The sequence below is a fragment of the Amblyomma maculatum genome, chromosome 4 (genome assembly GCF_055883805.1).
Source record: "Amblyomma maculatum isolate TAMU_Amacu chromosome 4, ASM5588380v1, whole genome shotgun sequence".
Taxonomy (NCBI): Eukaryota; Metazoa; Arthropoda; class Arachnida; order Ixodida; family Ixodidae; genus Amblyomma; species Amblyomma maculatum.
In genome coordinates, this window is record NC_139347.1 from 99,462,451 (window position 1) to 99,474,782 (window position 12,332).

At 47.1% G+C, this 12,332-nt stretch overlaps 1 long non-coding RNA gene across 1 annotated transcript; it reads right to left on the minus strand.

The window, feature by feature from the left end:
- Positions 1-1,952: 1,952 nt before the first annotated feature.
- LOC146191784 (uncharacterized) lies at positions 1,953-11,704 on the minus strand. The gene is made up of 4 exons (XR_014706368.1): positions 11,527-11,704; positions 8,171-8,344; positions 3,244-3,417; positions 1,953-2,595 (listed from the first exon to the last, which is right to left on the minus strand). It is a non-coding gene; the product is annotated as an uncharacterized LOC146191784 (long non-coding RNA).
- Between the last annotated feature and the right edge of the window lie 628 nt (positions 11,705-12,332).

The window sequence follows — 12,332 nt, forward strand, 5'->3', positions numbered from 1 at the left end:
TGAGGGTGCGTCGTCCTAGTAGCGGCTGGAAGGAGTCCGAATTCAGGGGGCTCTCCACGTAGGCGGCGGCCGAGGTGTTGATGTACGGGGGTAAGCTCCGTAGTGACAGGTTGATTATGCAGGAGTGGATCGATACCCGGCAATTCCTCCACCAGATTTGTAACGTAAAGTTACACAGAAGGCGCTCTGGCACTCTGGCACCGAAGAACACCAACAACCAGTCAGGTCAGCCCGAAAGCGGAGCACCGTTTTTGCTTTGTCGTCTTCTCTGAATCGCCCGTTCAAATCTTCGTCGTCTATGAATGGCATGTGTCAATATGACCTGGAACACGCACATAGATTTAGTCGCAGCCACATTGTCGCGCGCGTGTGGCATACTCAAAAGATTAGTTTTATTTACCAAGAAGCGTTAAACTAAAATTTACAACAGTTTGTTCATGCCTCACATGAAATATTGCCACTTGTGTGGGCAAGCACTTTCACCAACATTAACAAACTTCATCAGATTCAAAAGGAAGCGATCCGTACAATCACTAACTCTCCAGAGGGCTGTCGCACAGACCCCCTCTAACAAAGACTACGGTTTACCCTCAGTACCCGAACTTCATAAAAATGACACTTCTTAAGCGGTATGAAATGGCCACTAAGTACAATAATACTTTTTTCTAGTGCTGTTTTAAATCTCGAAAAAGCAATAAGGACAGATAGCAGTCGCATGTTGCAAGAGTGGCAAGTTCCACGTACTCGCACCAAGTACGGAAAGCAAATGCAATGCTATGTTTTCTTTCCTGCTTTTTGAATACACATGCGCAAGCTGATTTGTCCGTAAACATGTGCTTCTTCTCTTTCTGTTCATTTTCTTTCATTTTTTTTCTTTTATTTCCTAACTAATTAGAAACTAAGTTCTGGCACTGTGTAAGTGTAGGTGTGAAAGTGTAAGGTCATGCACTGTACACGGTTTTTGCTGTCAGCCTATGTCAAGTGTATGGGGCCGTGGACCTCGTCAAGCCATTTGTACGGCTTTTAGTCTACGGCCGCCAGTATCGATTAAAAGATGCTGAAATAAGCTGAATATTAATTTTAATCACTATTACATTCCTGCTCTTCCACTCATGCCGACCTTATAAGAAAGCCATTGTCGGCGTTTTCGGTTTGGAATGCCGCAGCCGCCCAGAGCTCCAGTTATGGCTGCCACCCTTTTGCACCAAGTGTTCTCACCACCGCTGGCAGAGCCTACCCTGAATATTCCCCCGGCTTTCATTATTCAAGGCTCAAGCCACTTCCACGGAACTCGCTCTTCCTTCAAGCCTCGGCCGATGTCGTGTGTTCCTTCTCCGGACATCTTTCCCGCCATTTAGGCCTGCCTCCTCCTCTGACACCAGGAGTCCTAAAAAGATGGTTTTAGTCGCCCCTCCCATGCCTTTCAATACCTCAGCGGGAGCTCACGCCCGGCAAAAGATTTTTCATTCTCGGAATCGCCAGAGTCAACTCCTTCCGAAAACTCTGGCGACAATCCCCTCTTGCCATATACCAGTGTCCGACTGATTCCACGAGCTCTGGAATCGCCACAGGGTTCAAGTCGTCTTACAGGATATTCTCTGGGCGGCTCGAACACTGGAGTCTCCTCCTATAAGACGTGGACTTTATAGTCACTTAGAAAATCAATAACAAAAAAAAAAAACTTCTGGCGAGCTCTCCCGTGCTCCCTCTCAACACCACCGCTTTAATAATAATATAATAATTGGTGCACAGGACGGAAAAAGCGCAGTACCTGTCACACTTGTTTCTGTGGATACCTGATGGATGGATGGAAAAACATTTATTTCATCGGTTTTAAGTGGTTCAGTTTGATTGCTGGCCGCGCCAGATGGCCGCCAGTTGCGTCCTGTTGGCGATCTCTTCGGCCCACTCAGTGACCCGAGCCTGGATGGCCGGGTCCGAGCAGCGCAGCACGGCCTCCCACTCCTCCAGAGATGGCGCTGGCAGCAAATCGGCGGGTGGCGGATAGGCCGCGCACCCCCATGTAATGTGGTCTAAAGTAGCGTCGACGCCACACTCTTTGCATTCAGGGTCAACCTGCTCTTTGAATATATATGAATAACCCGCACCGTAAGGAAAGGGAGAAAGGTGGGAGTTAAAGTGGAAAGAGAGAAATTGTCGCCTGTTCGTGTGCCGCCAGGTGGCCCCGAGGATATGCCCGCTCACCTGACGCTAACACCCATTTGTCTGATCACATCATAAGGGCGCAATTATGCAGTTAGTTCAACCCTTACAGTCGAGCGCTCATCGATCCGTCCAATGGTGCTTCGTAACAAACAAACGACCCATTCCGTTGCCAACGCCCTGACTACAAAATGCCGGATGACACGCTCTTTTTTTCTATGGTGTCGTGTTGAAACTGCCTGGGGTTCAAGTCTTCACAGTTCTCGCCTCCATCAGGTTTTGCAGGCGTTTCATAATGACCCCAAGGCTGACTACTTGTGCTTCAAGAAAGCTTACCGGCACATCAAAGCCACCTTCTACTGGTTGTGCCTCTCAACCAGAGTTTCAGGATACGTCGCCTTGCGTGCTCCCTGCCGTACAGGGCAGGGTCACCTAGAGGGGTATGAGAGAGACCTGCGCCTTACAATCTGCGTTGTAGAACTGATCATGAGGACAATTTCCAAAAACTCTGCGTGTCTACAAGTTATTATTTTTCATCTATTTGCATGTCACAACATAGTGTTTGAATACTGGAGCGCATGGCTTCACTAGGACTTTGCTAGAGTCAGTCTACAAGCTATCATAGTATATCGTAATTCTTTTCCACACAGTTCCGTCCTTGAAATCCCCGTGAGAGCTGCTAACTTTATCAGCGCGTGATAGAGTTTCACCATGTCCTGAAAACCTTTTAAGTTACATAATCTGCAAAGGGCATGCTTATAGTTAACAAAATCAAAACCAGAAAAGCAAAACGCCAGCGAAAAGCAAAAATGTAGTTTGAGCACTCAGGTTTAACATATAAATCTAGGCGGATTCTGAAGGACATTATCTAGGTATAACTTCCCCATTGTAATGAATTCTGTACCCTGAGCAAAAAAATTAACAAATAGCTAAATAAAGTGGTATTTCAGCTAACTGGCTAATGGAAACCTCTGCGGTATCTACGACAAGACACAAAACAGGGGTTAAAAGGGGACAAGGAAAGCTGAAAAACACGGTTAAGCGCATGCAACATAACGCAATCAAAGCGATTTTGCTTACGTATTTTCTTTTTCCTTAACTCAACTTTCTTTCCCTTTCTCTTTCATGTGATGAACAAGCCTTCTCATGGTACAAGGGCGCATAACAGTGTTGGTCGCCTTTCCCTTGCCCTGTCCTTCCTATGCAGCGCACGTAAATGCTTCCGCATCATCTATGACCTTGAATCTTGTAGCGCTGAAAGAAAATGCAAAATCTGGCATGCATTGCACATCAACCAGCAACAGCCCTGAAGCTAGGGGTTATGGAAGCTAACCGAGTTTTGGCTTCCTTAGGCGTAGCCTATAGCTCAGACAGCTTGTTCCGTAAGACACTGCAGCTAGCATATATGAAACTCTTGTAACGACAGAACTGGAGTACGCCTGTGCTTGGTGGGACCCGCATCTCTGAAACCTAGCGTCTACTATTGAATCAATCCAAAACCGTAGAGCTAGATTTACCTTATCTGGCTACTCTCGCGATACTAGAGTTCGTAATCTAAATGTTAAAGTCAGTCTCCCAATCTTACTGTGATAGAATTGGTGGCATCATTTAATTTCCCCACGTTGCATTAATTGCAACTGCTCAATTGTTATTCTGTAAACCTCATATGACCGTCGGTCGGGCGTGCAAGAACACGTACGTGCACATTGCTTCAGAACAGTATAGCTTTCCCTTGATTAGCTGAAACTCCCTCCATGCTCGGGTGGAAGAATACGTGCTGCTTGTTCTGTCTGTCTTACTTTTTCCCTACACAAAGTCACCCCTACTACGTCCAAAGTCTAGATCTTCCTTCTTATATCCGTATATTTTTTTCCTGGAAATGTGATCCCCAGAAGAACCGAAGTTGTGGTGTGCGTGACTGTTTTTTTTGTGTGTGTGTGTGTATGCGTTATTTTTTTTTTCAAACCCAAGATTGGGGGGAGGGGGGGGGGGGGGGGGGCATGCCGTGCTAAAGTATGGTGTGTCTACGTGAGCCTTCCTCAGTGAGTGAACTACTTTGTGCGGGTTTTGTTTCGGGCTCCGAACCTCAGCACAAGGCATCGTCGAGTGTCCCTTCCTAACTCCCGAGGGTTTAAAAAGGAGCCGCCCAGGCCCCAAAGTCAGTCCACACAGTCCGCTCCTCGGAAGGAAACCCGAGCTGCCGCTTACTCCCGGGAGGGAGGGGGGGGGGGGGGGGGGGTTCCGAGCCGCCGTCACAGCATCTACGGACCGCAAGCTGCCTCGTAAAGATCATCGCCTTCGAGGGCCGCCCGTCTGCGTCGTCCCAGTGATGGACTGCCGCCGCGTTCCCCGGTCAACTGTATGTTCTGCCCTGCTCCGAACTTTCTTTCCTTTGCTGTTACTCGGACTGTTACTTTCATTCCGAAAAAGCATGTTTAATTCTATGTATACGCAATTCGGAGTGTTTAATTCGATTTTCTTCACTAGTGTCGTTGTTCTTTAGAATGTTAATTAGTGTTTACTATATGTTTTGTATATTCCTCATTCTGAGCCTATAAACGTCTTCTTGTTGTTTCAAATCAACACGTCTTCGTCTCATTCTCCACATTTGCTTACCGGCTACGCCCCCCTTTTGTGATGTCTTGATGATGACCTCCGGTGATTACCGAGCGCGTGACTTACGAATGCGGCGTAAAATGTCTAGACTATTTATTTCATAAGTTTCATCAAGACTTATCCCATGGCACTCCAATCATCATGCCAATTCACCGGACATCGAGTCGCACCAGCCACACATTGGCCGTTATCCCTCACGTGCACGAACAACAACGCATCTCGAGTCCTTTTTTGCAAGAACAGCCATCGACTGAAAGATCTTCCCAGTGACATCGTCCTTTATTCTAACGACGCCAGCTAACAAGCCCACCCCTCACGTAAAACCCCTCACTCCTGGGGTTTTTGAGGTATTGGGAATAAATAAGTGAATAAATATGAGAGTCTCCTTAGCATTCACATCCCGCTAGGCTCCATGGGCTCGGTTGGATGGGGAGGGGGGGGGGGGGGGGGGGGGACTTCGAAGACGCTCCGCAGTCTTGTCAAACTGCAAGACGGCTGTGCGAGTGTTTTTCTGACGAACTTCACCAATGCGATTCAACACCTCGCCAAAAAAACGGCTGTCGCCTTCCTCCAAGATGTGGATGGATTGCCCAATCTGTGAACCGTGGAGACTAACCTTCACGACGAAGACGCATCATGCAACGCTCTTCGCAATTTTAAAATCAATCCGGGCATGTCATCTCACCAGAATCTTCCGTCGTCCCTGCTGGCTGATTTCAAACATTGCTTCGCGACGAGCTGCAAGGTCGGGCGCGCGCCTGTAGCCTGGCATCGCATCATCGCCAATGCGACCACGCCATCAATTTGCCAGCATTCATACGGCGTTTCGCCTAAAGAACGTGAGGCTATTAGAACGCGAGCCGACGAAATGCTCGCAGACAATGTTATAAATATCAACAAACCCGTTGGCGTTGCCGGTGGTCCCGGTGCAAAAAAAAAAAAAAAAAAAAAAAAGCAGAAAACATTTTGCGGTTATGTGTTGATTCCAAGAAACTGAATAATGTTAATAAAAAGGACGTATACCCACTCCACAGGATTGATGATGCACTTGACCGATTCTGCTCCACCAGGTTCTTCTCTTCATTAGATCTCAAGAGATAGAGGTGTATGACCGCGACCGTGAGAAAGCTGTATTCGTGACACCCGACAGTCTGTACAAATTTGAGGTGCACCCGTTTAGGCTTTTCTCTTCTCAGGCTACGTTCCAATACATGATGGACAACGTTTTAGCTGGTCTGAAGTGGCAGTGATGCCTTGTGTACCTGGACGACGTGGTCATTTTCTTGTCTAGGTTCGATCAACACTTGTAGCGATTTCACATTGTTATTCAAGCTCTCCAATCTGCGGAACTAACCATCAAGCCCCAAAAATGTCATTTCGCCTTCGAGGAGCGCGGTTTCTTAGGACATACTTCAGCGCACAAAGTGTTCTTCCGGGCCCCCGACAAGACTTCTGCCGTCTCCAGTTGCCCACGACCAAACAACAAGAAGGCCCTCCGACGCTTTTTGGGCCTCTGCACGTGTTACCAACGCTTTGTTCAAGATTTCTCTCTCCTAACTGAGCAATTAACAGTTTTGACTCGAGATTACACACTTTTTATGGAGGTGCAGTGCTCAAGGCGAAGCCTTCAAGGAGTGCCGCCGCCACCTTCAAAGCTCATTTTTGCGAGAATGCAAACTGATATTCACAATGACACCAGCAACGTCGGCCTCGAGGCGATCCTAATACAGTGGCAGGGCGGTGCAGAACGAGTCATCGTCTACGCGAGCCGCATACTTTCTCAATCAGATGAAACTATTCAACAACAGAAAAAGAATGTCTTGTCGTCATCTAAGCTCTCAGTGTGTTCCTACCATACATCTATACGCACGACCATCTCCCGCTGTAAACGATCACCCCTTGCTGTGATGGCTAGCCAGCATTAAAGATTTTTTTGGTCGGATAGCCAGGCGGAGCCTCCAGTTGCAAGCGTACGGCGTGACGGTCGTCTACAAGTCAGGCGGGCAGCATCAAGATGCGGACTGTTTATCACGAGAGCCCCTGGACCCGGCTCCGCAAAACATCACCGAAGATTGTCCTTTTATTTGTGACATTGACGTATCCCGTATGGAGCAGCTTCAACGGACCGACTAACTCTGAGGTAGTGCCACGTATTGAGTATTTGGAGGGTTTTATTGCTAGTGTATCGCGCGTCTTTCACGGTGGACTCCAGTCCCTCCTTCTGCGACATGGAGGACTAATACAAGCGCAACTCTGACAGCAACAAGGAGACGTTTCCATTTGTTATGCCATCCCAGTTACGCTCCAAAACCTTGAGCGCTTGTCATGACGAACCATCCGCCGGCCACATGGGGGTCAGGCGTAAGCTGGCAAAGATTCGGCTCAAGTATCAGTGGCCCGCATTACTACCATTAGTGCGTACAATTAAGTTAAAACATATCGCGATTGCCGACGGCACAAGTCTCCTCCTCTGAAACCAGCCAGATTTCTGCAGCCCATAGCGTCACCAAAGAACCCTTCCATCAAGTTGGCATGGACCTTCTGGGCCCTTTTCCGAAGTCGTCCACTGGAAAACGGAGGATTGTGATAATACCATCGCCGCTTGTTACGGACGATCGGGACGACGTCACGAACGACCTATTTTGTTGCCAACGCCCTACTGCAAAATGCCAGATGGCAGGCTCTTTTCTCTCTAGAGTCGTGTTGGAACTGCTTGGGATTCACTTCTTCATCGTTCTCGTCTCCATAACATTTTGCAGGCGTTTCACAATGACCAAACCTCTGGCTAGTTTAGCTTCAAGAAAGCTTACCGGCATATCAAAACCCGCCTCTCCTGGTTGTGCCTCTCAACCAACATTTCAGGATACATCGCGCGTGGCTTCACTACAACTCGGCTAAAGCCCTTCTAAAAGCTATCATAGTATATCGTAATTCTTTTCGACGCAGTTCCGTCCTTGAAAGCTCCGTGAGGGTTGTCGACTAACATTATCAGCGCATGATCGAATTTCGTCATATTCTGAAAACTTCTAAAGTTACATAACCTGTAAAGGGCATGGTTATATTTAACAAAATCAAAGCCAGAAAAGCAATAAGTCAGCGAAAACGAAGAAGCAGAAATGTGGTTTGAGCCCTTCAGTTTAGCATATGCACTAGGCAGATTCTGAAGAACACTATCTACGTACAACTTCTCCATAGTAATGAATTATGTATCCTGGTGGGAAAATAAACGAATAAATATGTAAAGTGATGTTCCAGCTAACTCATTAACTAATATACGCCCCTGCGGTCTCTACGACAGGACACAAAACACGGGTTAAAAGGGGCAAGGAATGTTGACACACACGATTAAGCGCATACAATTAACGTAATTAGTCAAAGTGATTTTGCTTACGTATTTTCTTTCTCCCTCGCTCAACTTTATTTCCTTTCTCTTTTATGTGAAGAATAAACCTTCCCGTGGTAGTAAGTGCACTCAACACTGTTGGTCGCCTTTCCCTTGTCATGTCCTTCTGATGCAGCGCACGTAAATGCTTCCACGTTATATAGGCCCTTGAAGCTTGTAGCGCTGAAAAAGAAAAAAAGAGAAAAGCTGGCATGCATTACATGTCACCCATCAACAGCCCTGAAACTAGTGGCTAGGGAAGTTAACCGCAGTTACCGCCCCCTTGGCTTCCTTAAGCGTAACCTAGCTCAGATTGTTTCTTCCGTAAAACAGCTAACATATATAACTCTTGTAAAGCCCAAACTGTAGTACGCTGTGCGCTTTGTGGAACTCGTATATTCAAAACCGGATACCTGCCACTGAATCAAAAGCGTGCAGCTAGATTTATCTTCTCTGACTACTCTCGCGATACTATAGCTTTCCTAATTCAAATGTTATAGTCGTCTCCTAAGCTTACAAGCGCGCCGTAAAATATCTAGACTGTTTATTTCATAAATTTTATCAAGACTTATCCCCTGCAGTCATCACGCCGATTCACCGGACATCCAGTCGCACCAGCCGCACCTTGGCCGTTTATCCGCCACATACTCGAACAATACAACACATCTCAAGTACTTTTTAGCAAGAACAGCCAACGAGCTAAAACTCTCTTCCTGTTGACGTCGTCCTTCATTCTAAGTCAAGGCACCTGTAAAGTCCACCCCGCATGTAAAATCCCTCTTTCATGTGGTTTTTGAGGTATCGAGAATGAATAAGTAAATAAAAGTAATAGAGTCTCCTTAGTCATCGAGAATCACGCAAGGCTCCATATGCTCGGTTGGACGAGCGGACCTCGAATCCGCGTCAGAGCAGCAAGCTTTTAACATTAAGCCCCAGTTCTGCCTTCAAAGAAAGTAGTGTCCTGTCTCCCCTGCTCCCGCCAAAAAGCGACTTCTTTTATCGTGACAGCGCGTTAAAGGCCCAGTTCTTCAAAAACTCCGGCTTCGGCTTTGTGAGCGAAATGTAACGGACATGCCTCTGATAGGTCGTTGTTGGCATGATGTCATGGCCAGGCACTCACTAATTGTCGGCTTATATCACGTCACATAGACCACTTGACATCGTCGAGTTGGTAGAAACTGCCAACTGCGACAGCTCTCTTGAAAAAATTGTGGGGACACTTAGCTCCGTCTTGCAAGGGACGCTGCACTAAATTTTCTTGCCTAAAACCAGTGGAAAGCACTTTTTCCGCTTATTTTTGTCCTTCTAGTGGTGCATTTTGCGGCGGCGTCCGAAACTACTGTTCCTTGCAAGCTTTGACTTCGCCCTTCCTCTTGGCTCCGCTATACACGTCGAACAAGCCTGCCCGCCTGCTACGGCGTGTGCCTCCTGCTGCTTCGTAGGTGCCACGCGCTAAGTACGTTGAGAGTGCTCCGTTTGTGGGTGGACCAGCTCAAATATGACCCATGCAGCTGCCTGACCAAGAAAGAAGCCGGGGGGGGGGGGGGGGGGGGGGACTGAAAGTTTTTTTTTCGTACCTTCTATGGAAGAGGCATACTTCGGCTAGGCGCGGAACTGGCGCTCATTGGAGAATCAACAGCAGCGGCACGCCGACTTAAGATGCACCTGCCTCGTCTGCGATGGCAGGACCAGTGCTTATCTGTAGACTAATCGTCTACTACTTAATCAATATGGCGCACCTTCCGAGATATCGAAATAGGCAGGGGTTCAAAGGATTGCGCAAGCAACGCCTGTCTAGCGTCTGGACAGTGCTCAAGCAAGTTTGCATCAGTGGTGGTAGGAATTTATCTCTCGATCAGATTCCAGCTCCGTTCGCTAGCCCACATAACCTTCCATCAGACGCGGGCTCACTTCCAGGCAAAGGCAACCTTGAAGATATTGGCAGACTTTTCACAGTGGTCAAGTTTCTTCCAGCTGTTGACCAAAGGAAACCGCGCAAAACTTAGAGGCCGCATGGGTGATATACAAAGCCTTTAAAAACAACGAAGTTTCAGTTTTAGAGTGGTTACTTGAGGCCCTGAGCAAAATTCAGAGCTCTGGAGATGTCCCGACACTTTGCAAACATGCTAAGATGGTGTCGATCCCTAAGCCCAGAAAGCCTCCAACTAAGAAAACCTTCACCCAATAACGCTTACACCTACGGTTTGTGAGCTGCTAGAACGCGTCAGCTGCGCGGCTATCCATCACCCAGCTCAGACTAGCTTTCACCCTCACTTAGGTACTAATGATTGGTTAACCATGTTTCAAGTATGATGGACGTTCGCAAGGCCTCCGACAACGTCAGTCATTCAGCTATCATACTCCTTCTACGCTGGCTTCGTTTCACACCCAGTTTATGTAAATTTGTGAGATCGTTCTTAGAATATCGTTCCATCTACTACGCATAAGCAAAGAACGTATTAGAAAACATCAAGCTATTCTTTCAGCGTCTGTATTCGCAGATTGCCTTGACTAGTTTTTATAAATCGCTTGATGCAACACGTTCAGCGCCTCCTTGGCAATGACAGCAGGTGGCAGGCAACCATCAGCTACTTGTAAGGCGCTACGCTAAACATTCAGTGGCAAAAGCAGGGCGCTTTCATTGTACAGACTGTATGGAGGCACTTCAAGCTTGCGCGAACTCAAGCACGGAATATCCGGTTTCACATTATAATCTCATTTGTCAAGCTCTTTATGAGATACGCGATATGTTTATATATAACCAAGGCAATACACTTTCCTTCTCTAATATCAGAGCTCACGGCCATTCGCCACGGTTGGTCTTGAGAGATATCCCTAGTAAGAAAAACCGTATCAGTCACAATAACCTCATACAGATTTCTCATACTAAACTCATACAAATCTCATTATTTCTCATATATTTCTCATATGATGAATGAGTTTAGTATGAGATTCGTATGAGATTAGTATGAGTCTAGTATGAGAATTTGTATGAGGTTATTGTGACTTATAGGTTTTCTAGAGCCTCAACTGTGATGCACCGCCGACAAATTTGACTTTATATACAGATTCCACACAAGCCGTCCGAGGCCTATGACGCATAGCTAGTGCTGTAGACATCATTGATGATATCTGCTATATAGTACAAGAGTTTTCGTGCCGTGTGCATGTTGTGTGGGCTCTCCACACTATGCACCATCCAGGAGAAACTGATGATGCCTCCTGTCCACCGAGGGTGACATACCCTCTGCTCATGCTGAAGCTGTTTCCAGAAGACGCCACAGTGTCTGTAAAAGAATTTCTCCGTCGCTCCGCGCGTGCTGTAATTCCAGTGTTGATCCAACTTTCCCTGTAGTCTAACTCACCGTGGGCTGGTGGCGTTAAGAAGAATCCGTGTAGGAGCTGCGTTGACACCTGCGGTCAAATCCTCATAGGCCTCGCAGACAGTTCTCCCGACGTGCCCTTTCTGTCCCGCTCCCGTTACGGAGGCGACGCTCTTCTTAGCACGGGCGGCGTTCAAGCTGCAAGGCTTCGAAGCCACGCTTACCCCCTGCCCGGACAAATGAGACAAGAATATGGACACATTGGGACACGATCGTATAGGCATTTATAGGTGCCACAAGCTGTATCATTATATTGGCTTTGTTGAAGCGGGAAATCCCACTTCAAGTCCCGCTTTTATCTATTTCGGGTAGTCAACTACAACCGGCATGCGAATACAGTGGTAGCCTATTTATATGATTGTATCCTAATAAAAACGTGTTAAAGAACATAAGAGGCACAGGCTAAGGATTGGAAAATAAGCTGAAAGAACATTTGCGCCTACGAAGAACCGCTAGAGGGGCAGCCAAATGGGAGCCATTAACGCTACCGTATCATACACTTAAAAGCTTAGTTTAAGTATCTCTCATAGTTAAGAGCGGTAGCGTCGCCGAAGTCGTTGTGACTAATTCTGCTCAAATGGACAAATTTTGGCTTATTAAACCAAACTACCACTCGACTAACTAGGTTCAACTACACGTTAAAAGCTGCTAGTTTTTGCTTCCTTTTTTGTTGCATCAGTGCCCCAGCTCGATAAGAGATCCGACCGAGTTGGCTGTGAGTGGCCTGCCTATTGCTTACCGCGTAACACAGCTGGCACTTTCCATGCTCCGGCAGAACGTGCTAACCA